Here is an 11,996-nt window from a genome sequence, read left to right on the forward strand (position 1 = left end):
GGACAGCGACGCAGCGACAATCTTTATCTGGTAACTGAAATATCTTTTGTCTTTGCCCTCATCTGCAGAGGATAAAGACAACGCTGAGTTCCAGTTTCTTTATTAGGGAGACTTTCAGCCCATAACTGATACTTATTTAACCTAACACACACATCGTCGAAAATCGATTAACTCTCGAAATGCGCGGCAGGCGATCATTGTCCTATTCTGTTGCAGTTTGGGACAAACGTTTATTGCGAGTTGAGTTTGTCCTAACATTTACAAAAAAGGAAAATGTTGTTGTCATTGGCAATGTTGTTCCTGAAAATAACACATCTAATGGGTGGCCACTAAATAGCGGGAATGGAAAAAAATGGCTCGGGAAAAAAATTGCAAAGAAGTGCAGCTCAATCTGATTTACGTTATTTTAACGAGTAGTCCTTAGTATTTAAACATAGATTAATGAATGATAGTGTATGGTTCGTGGTCCGCTGCGCGGCGTAGTTTAACGGATGCCATTTCCGGATGCTGCTTCTTATCCTATTGATGAGTTGCTTCGTGTCTTTGGCCTTCAAATCACGTTTGTATACAATGGAGCTCAGAAGACCAAAAATACTTTAGCAGTTTTCGAAACATTTTCACGCTTTATATTGTCCACCGTGTACTTTTCCCACAATCTTTGTTCGCTTAAAAGTACTGTACTGTTTTATAACTGAACATGCTGGAGTAAAAGTTTGTGGGCGACAATTTTCTGAATATTCTAAGGATTGTTTCACATAAGGTATTATTTCTCTGAAAGCATTAATGTTCTCATAGAAAACAATTGAATTATTGAAATTCCCGTTTTGTAGTGGCCACCCGTTAATAAGTTTGTTTTCATAGTTCAAAATTTAAGAGCATTCCCCATGCTCCACCATTCTATTATTGCACGCTTCCAGCATGCGAATTGTGAACGTATGTTGATTGTGTTTATACGCTCTCTTACTACAGTACTGAACGAATTAAACATGTATCTCCTCAGTGCCATGTTGTAGCATGAAGCAATCCTTCTCGGTCCCGACCCGTAGAAATGGAACTTCCGAGCAAAACAAACCAGTAAATAATGCCAGCAACACAAGCAAAGCGAGAGAGAAGCTTTGTCGCTAAATGATGTTGTGAGTAGGTTGCAACACCGAGCAACAATACTTCATACGCAAAAATGAAGTACGACAACTCTCTCGTGCAGTATTTGTACGACAAACACAGTACATCGAATATGTGTATCTCCTCTCTCTCGATGAATCTGAGAATTTCCATGCAACAAATTATCATAGAGTATATTCACAAATCTGCACTTTTTACAAGCCCTGCGAGAAAGGCATCATCACCGCTAGGTGGAATTATCTGGGTTTTCAACAATAACAATCAAAATTTTGAAACAAAAAATATGAATCCACCAATACGATAAGATTACAGGGTGCGGCAGAAAATAATGCGAAAATTAGTTCTATTTCTTTTAAAACCCATTTGAATTGCTCCAAGCAATAATCAATTGGTATGGAATTAAAATTTCACTTGCTCCAGAGCATCCGGAATATTCTTTGGTGAAATGAACCGGTCCGTGGGATCGTTGGGGTCAGCATCGGCTGAAAAGCTTAAGCGTCGGAAAACAGGATTATACACCCTTATTCTTGTTTACGTCCGTATCGGACTTTCGAACGAACGTCTCGATTCGAATGAGTTCGAAAATGGTATTCCCGTTTTCGATCGAATGCTTTACGGATAAGATTCGTATGCGAAAAAGTGTTGCCCACAAGCAATTTCGCAACAATTCTAAGCTGTCAAAAAGCAAAGAAACAAAACAAAGATCAAAAAGTTTCCGATTCGAATGTTTTAATTATAAATGATCATCAGTTTTTTTTCACAATTTTTAATCAAATATCGCGGTAACGGTATCGGGAAGAGCTACTAAATTAGACGGGTAATCAGACGATTGTGTAGAAATCCTGCACCGGTGGATTCCAGCTGCTGATGGCACCTACGACCAAATTTGCCCAGCTTGTTGCGGATATCCAGCATATGCAGACCCTCGCCTGTATGGAATCATTTGCGGGAAAATACAACCATTATTCGAAGGATCTGTTACCACGAATCGCCGAGGATTACATTATGAGTGACCAACATTGTGCCATTTCCAATTTTTTTTTTGAATTGCGAAGAGGGTTTTATTGAACTTCTAAGAGAAATTTCAAAAGAAATTCCCAGAAGTACGCAGAGGATTTTTAGGATAAATTCGGAAAATGAACCCCAGAAAATTTCAGAGGAATTTTCAAATGAGATCCCGGAAGAATTTTGGAAGTTTTTGCATCTAAATTTAGTAGAGAAATTTCCGGAGGAATTATACATGTAGTTCTCCGAAAGAAAATGTAGGAATTCTCAAGACTCGTAATGGCGGTTCAAGAAAAAGACTAAAACGAATTCATCCAGGATTTCATCTAGAAGTTCCTCCAGAAGTTTTTTTTCAGGAATTCCTCTTGGAGTTTCTCCAAAATGTCATACTAGAGTTCCTCCGGAAATTCCTTCTACAATTTCTCTAGGAATTCCTCCGGAAATTAATCTAGGAATTAATCCGGAGATTCCTGGAGAAATTTCTGTAGGAAGTCCTGTAGAATTTTTGAAGGAAATCCAGAAGTGATCCACAGACGAGATTATGGAAGAATTCCCGGATGCTTTGTTGGGGGTATTTATAGAGAAATGTCTGAAAGATTTCCTGAAGCAGCGGTTCTCAACCTTTTTCTTGAGAGGTACCCCTTCGAACTTTTGATTTAATTGAAGTACCCCCTATGTTTTTTTTGCTGTAAATGAAAATAAGCGTAAGTCATAACACAAGACGTACGAAAAATGGACCTAACGAATGGCTTTCCATAAAGTTGGCAGAAATTTTCATAAATCCGTGAAACTTCCCAAGTCAAATTAAGTTTAAACATCGAGCTCTCAACAGGACTTTTTGACTATTTAAAGCTTCATAGGCCTCTTCAAAGGTGGTTTTCGAGCTTTTTAAAAGGAGACTTCAGAGCATCTTGAAAGGACGTTTTGAGCCTCTTGCAAGTAGGCTTCCAAGCCTCTTGAAAGAAGAATTCCGAGCCCCTAGAAGAGAGGCTTCCTAGCCTCTTGAAAGGAGGCCGAACTTCTTGAAAGAAGGTTTCCGAGCCCATTGAAGAGAGGCTTTGGAGCCTCTTAAAAGGAGACATCCTAACATCTTGAAAGGGGGCTTCTAAGCCTTTTGAAGGGAGACTTCTGAGTATCTTGAAATGATGTTTCTCATCCTCTTGAATGTGCGCTCTTTGAATGCCTCTTGAAAGAAGAGTTCGAAGCTCCCAAGCCTCTTGAAGCCTCTCTTTTATTGTTGTTCGTTATCTAATGAGAACAAACTCTGCCATGCATATTAAGTACAAAACAAAGTATTGAAATGAAAAAATTACACAATTATCAAAACTCTATCAATAAGTTTTGATTAAAATTGTAATTCATCCGCCATTGACCATTTTTGTACGAGGTACCCCCTGAGCCCGGCGAAGGTTGAGAACCGCTGTCCTGGAGGATCTGCTGAAGGAAAATTCTTCGGCAAACTCCTCTAGGAATTCCTCCGGAGTTCCCCCGGAAGTTTCTTCGGAAGTTCCTCCAGGAATTCAACCGGAAGTTCTTCCAGGAATTCTTCCGGAAGTTCCTCCAGGAATTCAAGTCGAAGTTCCTCTATGGATTCCTCCAGATGTTCATTTAGAAGTTCCTCTAGCAATTCTTCCTGCAGTTGCTTCATGAATTCCACCGAAAGTTTCTCTAGGAATTCCTCCGAAAACTCGTCTACGATTTCCAGCGGAAGTTCTTCTAGGAATTTCTCCAAAAGTTTCTATAGGAATTCCTCCGGGACTTCTTCTAGAGATTCCTCCAGAAGTTCCTCTGGGAAATGCTCAGGGAGTTCTAATAAGAGTTCCTCCGGGAGTTTCTCTAGCAATCTTTCCGGAAGTTTTTCCACGAATTCCTCCGGAAGTTCCTCCTAGAATTCCTCCTAGAATTCCTCCGGGAACTCATTCGGAAGTTCCACCAGGAGTTACTTCAGGAACTTTTCTCGGAGCTCCTGTAAAAATTTCTCAGGGAGTTTCTCTAACCCAAGTAACATTTTAAGTTTTATAACGCTCTTGTAGACCATTATTTAAAACTAGCACAATATCAAAATGTTATTAGGGAAGCATCCCTCCGGGAGTTCCTCAAAACATCCCTCCGGGAGTTCCTCAAAACATCCGTCCCGGAGTTGCTCAAGGAATCCTTTCGGGAGTTCCTCAAAGATTTTTTTCGGAAGTTCCTCTAGGAATCCCTTCGGGAGTTTCCTCAAGAATTCCTCCGGAACTTGCTTCTGGAATTCCTCTGGAACTTCCTCCTGGAATTCCTCTGGAACTTCCTCTTGAAATTCCTCAGGAACTTCCTCCTGGAATTCCTCAGGAACTTCCTCCTGGAATTCCTTCATAACTTCCTCCTGGAATTCCTCCGGAACTTCCTCCTGGAATTTCTCCGGAACTTTCTCCTGAAATTCCTCCGGAACTTCCTCCTGGAATTCCTTCGGAACTTCCTCCTGGAATTCCTTCGGAACTTCCTCCTGGAATTCCTCCGGAACTTTCTCCTGGAATTGGAACCCTCTTGGAACTCCTGCGGAAGTTAATCTTAGAACTCCTGCAGAAGTTCCTCTTAGAACTCCTGCAGAAGTTCCTCTTGGAACTCCTCCGAAAGTTCCTAGTTTCTCCAGGAATTCCACCGGAAGTTCCTCCAGAAAATCCTCAGAAAGTTCCTTCTGGAATTCCTCCGAAAGTTCCTCCAGAAGTTCTTCTAGGAATTCCTTCGTTAGTTCCTCCAGGAAATCCTCAGGAAGTTCTTCCAGGTATTCTTCCGGATGTTCTTCCGAGAGTTCCTCAAAGCATCCCTCCGGGAGTTCCTCAAGGGTTCCTTTCGGGAGTTCCTTAAGGGTTATTTTCGGGAGTTCCTCAAGGGTTCCTTTCGGGAGTTCCTCAAGAATTTCTTTCGGAAGTTTTTCTGGGAATCCCTTCGGGAGTTCCTCTTGGAACTTCTTCGGAGGTTCCTCCTATTACTTCTCCGATTGTTCCTCCAGGAATTTCTTAAGGAGGGACTCTTCCTGGATTTCTTTCGGGAATTCCTTCAGGCATTTCTCCGGCTGTTCCTAAAGAAGTTCGGTCAGGAATTAATTCGGAAGTTTCTCCAGGAATTCCTTCGAAAGATCCTCCTGGAATTTCTTCGCAAGTTTCTCCAGAAAATTCCTTCGGAAATTCCGCCAGGTATACCTTCAAACTTCCACGGAAAAGTCTACAGAAATTCCACGGATTTTTTTGGCTTTATATCGTGATGCCACGGAAAATTTTCTAAACGGGAAATTTGTCTAAATTTGCAAACTCTACTTCATTCCCTTAGGACATATATCTGATATTCTAGGAAAAAATCTCCTAAATTTCTACGCGTTTATTTTTATTCCATAGAAAATTCTATCGAATATCTACGGAAAATTCTTCTGAATCTCCTCGGTTAACTTCTGCACTTCTACTTCCTTTTCTTCTTAATTTCCACGGGAAATTTTTCTGAATATCCAAGGAAATTTTATTCAAACTTTCACGGCTAATAAGAATTCTGAAATTCCACGCAAAGTTCTCCTAAGATTCCATGAGAAAATTCTTCAGAATTTGCTCGGAAAATGTTCCCGAGTTTACACGGGATGTCTTACTGAATTTCCGCGACAAACTCTTATGTATTTTCACAGGAAATTATTCTGCGATTCCAATAAAAAAATCTGATATTTCACGAGAAATTCTGTTGAATCTCTATGGAAACAATTCTGAATCCATGAAATCCAAACCATGAAAAATTGTCTTGAAATTCAAGAAAATTCTTCTGAGTTCCCACGGAAAATTATTCTAAAATTTCAACGTATTTGTTTTTCAATTTCCGCACGGACAACTCTTCTGAATTTCTGCGGGAAATTATTCTGAGATTCCAGAAAAAATGATCTGAATTTCCACATCAAATTTTCCATAATTTCCACAGTCCACAATAATTTATGTTTTATCTGAAAATTATTCTGCATTTCCCTGTGAAATTCCTTTGCACAGATTCCAGTTTCTTGGAAATTTTGATTGGTTTGCAATAAACGCATTTTAATTCGCAAGGTTAGAGTGACGAATTGAAAAGGTATCAAAATACGCATTCGAACGAAAACGGGAATGCGACAAACATTCGAAAGAGTGATGTTCGAAAAATCTAATGGTTAGAATTGGTTCGAACGAAAACGGGAATGCGAATTAGTGAAACGTTCTCACGTATCCGCTTCGAACGTAAACCAGAATGAGGGTGATGATCAGAAAATATATTAAGCTCTTTTAGTGGAATGTATTAAACCGTCTAAGACGAATTAAGTACTGTCCATTTAATTCCACCAGGTAATTTTCGTTATCTTTGCAGATACGTATTTCGAACACAACTGTGTGGTCGTCTTCAGTGTCTTGTACTTGACTCGGCTTAGTCGACCAAGTCGAGTAAAGTACAAGACACTGAAGACGACCACACAGTTGTGGTCGAAATACGTATCTGCAAAGATAACGAAAATTACCTGGTGGAAAATGGACAGTACTTAATTCGTCTTAGACGGTTTAGGATTATATTTTTTTCCTTCTTCAACAAAGAAAGCAATCTTTTTGAACGAGTCACTCGTAGTTCCTATATCCGGTCCGTAATCAAGTGGCGTTTCACTGTTGGTTTCACTCAAGCTTTGGAAAGTACATGCAAGTCTTCTTTGATGGTTTTCGCATAGATTTCTCAGAAATTTTGACTTCTTGGCAAGTTTTCTGATGGAACGCACCAGGTTGCAAGCAATCTTTCCACGAGCCGATTTTATCACGTTTGGAATACGTGCAAAGCACGAATGTCCACTTCCCAGCTTCCGCTGCGTAAACATGCAGAGACATTTTAAGACGATAAAATGTAGCCAAAAGACATCCTACCACCATAGCAATCTTATTAGACGTCTTCTGGGCGAGCAACAAACTGGTAATCATTTCTTTTGGGTACCAACCTTGTAACTGGTACATGGTTGGCTACAGCGTCGATACATCTATGCCTGGCGTATTGTAGAGCTCAATAATCATCGGTCTTGGGCGATGTTCCTCCAGTTTCCCCGAACGTTCAGGGTCCACAGGTTCGATTCCACCGCGTGCAGCCAGCGTGTTCCTGGCCATTCACGAAGTCGCCGGCTCCTATCTGGTTCTCTGTTGAATATTGTTTTCTCTATTCTTTCTTCCGACATTCGCACTAAGTGACCAGCCCACTGAAGTCTGCCGTATTTTATGCGTTTCACAATATTTTCTTCTTTGTAAACTTGATACAGCTCATGATTCATGCGTCTGTGCCACGCACCATTTTCTAGTTTCCCTCCGAGTATTGTGCGCAGCACTTTTCGCTCGAAAACCCCGAAAGCTCCCCGGTCCGCCTCTTTTTATGTCCATGCTTCATGTGAGAGCAAATTTCGTTTCCGTCTACATGTTGCGGGACCTAAGCTGGTTACGTAATCCGTAAAAGTCCCTATTCGCAGCAGCAATACGTCTTTCACTTCACGGGAAACGTCATTGTCAAGCGTTCCAAGGTAGAAAAAATCTTCAACAACTTCAAACAAATCACCATCAAGCACTACCTCTGCACCAACACCACAAGGTCTTCCCCTATCTTTGTCTTGGTAGAGTTAATGGTTAAGCCTATCCTCGCCGTCTCCCTCTTCAGTGGGACAAAAGCCTCCACTACTGCTCTGTGATCGATTCCAATAAGGTCGATGTCGTCCGCAAAGCCCAGGAGCATATGCGACCGTGTGATGATAGTGCCGTTCCTCTGCAGGCCAGATCTCCTAATAGCGGATCCGAGTGCAATGTTGAACAATAAAATCGAAAGTGCATCACCCTGCTTCAATCCGTCTAAGGTCACAAACGAGGTTGACACTTCGTCTGCAATCCGAATACTTGATTTCGAACCATTCAGCGTTGCACGTATCAGTCTAATCAGCTTCGCCGGAAAACCATGTTCGGACATTATCTGCCACAGCTCATTTATCTTCACATAATCGTACGCTGCTTTGAAATCAATGAGCAGATTGTGAGTCTGCAAGTCGTACTCCCGTAATTTATCAAGGATCATCCGCAGGCTAAACATCTGATCCGTCGTTGATCGGCCCTCACGAAAACCTGCCTGGTATTCGCCGACGAAGGACTCCTCAAGCGGTCTCAGTCTGTTAAATAGGATACGCGACAGGATTTTGTACGCCGAGTGCAGAAGGGTGATCCCTCTGTAATTGGCACACTCTACCTGACCAGTAGCTAGTAACAGATTTATATCAGATCTTGTTATTCAGTTACAGCAGTTTTTTGTAACAGCGGCCGGCGTTTTATCATGTGTTGGTTTTGCTCAATTTTTGGTCACCAGTGTTGTGGCCTGGGGAGGGTTACAATAAATAAATAACTAAATAAATGACAGTTTGTAAAATGTCATTTGCATTCGTTTGTATAATTTTTCCCAGAACCTTTTTCAGAAGGTAGCTATCAATTCATGCTGTATGACGAACTTATAGCGGTTAAATGGGCCTACAACGTTGTCTAACAAGACTTTGATGTAAATATGTAATCTGGGGCGTGGGAGCCAAAATGTCATTCAAATGACATTATGTCAAATGACACGTGACATTTTGGAGAGTTTTCACTCTCCAGCCTCAGATGTTATACTTAGAGCAATGTACACTTGGACAAAAATATAGCCCTACTCAAGCTTTATGAGTACATTTAACATTATGGAATAAATTTGGCTCCTAAAGAAAGTTATGAACAAATTAGTCAAATGACATGCAGATGACATTTTACAAGCCTGTTACAGAATCTTAGGCCCATCATTTCGATTTCTTATTTGGGCGAAAGTCGACTAAAATAATTAGAATACAACTGACAAAGAGAATAAAAAAAGCATACTGATTGAGGGTAGATGAAGCGTGGGTTGCAATGCCAATAAGTCAGCAGTTCTTGATTCCAGCAGTATCAATGAATTCATCATGTTGTTCCATCCCATCTGGATTAGAGCGCACCCTGACCTTACCATCCGAAAGCACTAAGTGAAAATCCTTCCGTTCAACTGAGGCTTCTCAGAACCAGGGTGACCTCAACCTCAAAAAAAAAACTTCTCAGAAAAAAACGGACTTTAAATATTCAAACTGTGCCTCTCCATCCGTAACTGAAATGCGCTGTACGCGGGAACCCTCCACACCGCGCTATGGTTCGGAACTCGATCTCTACTGCTGCTTTGCTCTTTGGCTCAATGGTGGTAAGGTATTGAAAAATTCAAAAGGGTTTAAGGCGATTTGGCCGTCTCGCAGTGCTGCCGCTCGGTTGACCTGCGATTTTCTTGCGAATTGTTGTTGCTTCTGCCGAGAAAGAGGGTTTGTTTTGTTTGCGTTTCCGGTTTCGGTTTTCCATTCCGTTTCCTACTCAACTCCGGGGATCAAATATGCCGGTCCGGTCATTCTGGAAGCCAAGCAGCACTCAGCGAATAGAAGATGTCATTTCGTACGAATTTATGCAAAGAAGTTGCAAAGCTAAAGTGAAATCAAAACACGCGAAAAAGCTCGGATCGGGTGGAATTCGCAATTGGAGTTGCAGCTGCGATGTAAAAAAAATGGGTTTAAAAATATTGCAAACGGGTAAGATTGAACTAAAGTGCTCTTAGCGGTCTGCACGAGGACGGGATGTGGATTTGAATCGCAAATTTTGGATTCGAAAACGTATGCATAATAATATGGAAAGCTCAGTGGTCACAAAGCGGACTACAACGTAGCGATATTGAATGTGTTTGTGTTCGACTTCCTCAGTTTGAAGCTTGAAATAATCTTCCAATGTTACCTTGCTACCTTAAACTTTTCGTGCAGGAGTTGTAGGTACCTTTCACAACCATTCATGAAGCTTCAGCGGAGAAAAAAATGCCCTGCTTGAAGCGAACATCAAATAGAATTTCTAAAATCCTCTCTGAGTGACAGTTTTCCCAACGCCACCGACGAAGGTAAGAAACTGTTACGAAAGTTTCTGTCCTCAATTTGACCCGAACAAGATTTGCGTCACAGCTCAAGTGGGTTCAGCTAAAAATTGTGTTAAGCAAACAAAAGGTAATTAAAATCTCTAATGAATTTCTCATTCTACCAAAATGTGTCCTTCCCATCCTTGTCATCAACTTTTCGTTATTGTTACTGACACTGGCTGAGCAACTTTTGGGCGCTCATTGGCATCAGCAAATAGCATCCATCCCCATTGACTTTCTGCCACTTGGGGGCACAATATCGTCGCTGAACCTATTTTCCCGGTAAGCAGAGAACAAGTTCAAACAGCATTCAAAACGGCAGCGTGTACCAGGGCAAATATTGAGTCGAGGAGAAATTTTAGCAACAAGCAGACACGATGACCGAAGGAAAAGTCACCAAGATTAGAGCTCGAAGATAGCATTTAATGCTGCCGCTCGGAGTTTGTTTGAGCATCTACAAGGACAATTAAATAATAAGGAAAAGGAAGCGCCGGGTCGGGCGCGTTGCGTTGTTGGTGCGACTACCCTTGGGGAGGAAATCCGCCGAAAAATTGAAGTTCATAGAATCGGCGAGTAATTAGGCACAGTTATGACAGTAAACGAGACTTCCAGCTCATTGCGTCGAGGGAGATAGCGGATTGTCGGCTCGAGAGCAAGAACGCAAAACCATCGGAGACGGCAAATCGCGCTCTTATTCAGATATCCTCTGTTGGAAAGTTTAATGGGAAATGATGCAATTACGGTGTCATTGTTGCGAATATTTGAAAGGCTAATGGTGGGGGATTTATATTATGGCTGGTTACATAAAAGTTGTTTCAGGTGCCGGAAATGTTGTTAAATGAAGCATTTATTCTAAATGTTTGTTTCGGACTAATATTTCCAGAGACTGACAAAATTGCCGACTAGCAATCACCAGCAAACAGTAGTCAACAGCAGTATATATTTTCCAAACAAGTTTGCAGTAACGCCAATTTTAAATGAATGACAAGTTGCAGTCAGTGTTGATGGAAAGAGCAGCTTCAAAGCTGGTTCCATCTAAGACAAAAAGAAGTCTTCTAACCAACCGATTGGTTATCAAGGGTGGACCTATTAAAAAATAGTGTGTGAAACAGTAGAGAATGTGACGAGAAAGTTGTGCTTGGTAAATATCACAAAAACATTCTCTTAAAGATGTCACTCCTGTACAAAGGAACTCTCTATATTCTAGACAAAGGAACTGAATCAGTAATGCGAGTTTTCTGTTCCAAATGCCACCAATTAAAAAGCCTTCTCGTCATAAGCTGCTCAAGTCTGAGTAGCGTTTCAGCGCCCACTCAACAACTCCAATAAGAGGCACCACGTGCGATGAAATATTTGCTCTTCTCCATCAAACACACATTTCGAGACGGCGAAATTCAAGAAGGCGAGACAAGTGCGACAGAACAGTGAACTTTTTCATCGTCGTCCCCGTGAGAAAGCTTTCGCATTTTCCCACCGCGTTTCATCGACACGGTTCCCCTTCGGTCACATGGCGCCATGGTTGCCGATGGAAAAGACGGTGATGAACTCGCAAAAGTTCCACGCGGCGGATAAGAGCAAATAAAACAAAAGTAATTTGTGTGTAAATGAGGAGGCTAAGCTCTAATGCGGAGGGCGAGGCAAAAGAAGATTCCAGCGTTGCGTTGCTGCCTGGCTGTTATCGGTCACACTTGGCGCACTAGGAGACGCTTCTCGTGTAATTTCGGTATTTACAGGAGGGACCCCCTTCAACTAAAAATAGACAATACTAGAATGCCTCGTTGGTACTGACCGAGCCAAGTCTAATTTAAATTGTTTGCTGTTGAGGGCGATACTTTATTTATGTGAGCGATTTTTTTTGGTTATTCAACTATTTAGTCTTCATGGAT

Source organism: Armigeres subalbatus, chromosome 3, assembly GCF_024139115.2.
Source record: "Armigeres subalbatus isolate Guangzhou_Male chromosome 3, GZ_Asu_2, whole genome shotgun sequence".
Lineage (NCBI taxonomy): Eukaryota > Metazoa > Arthropoda > Insecta > Diptera > Culicidae > Armigeres > Armigeres subalbatus.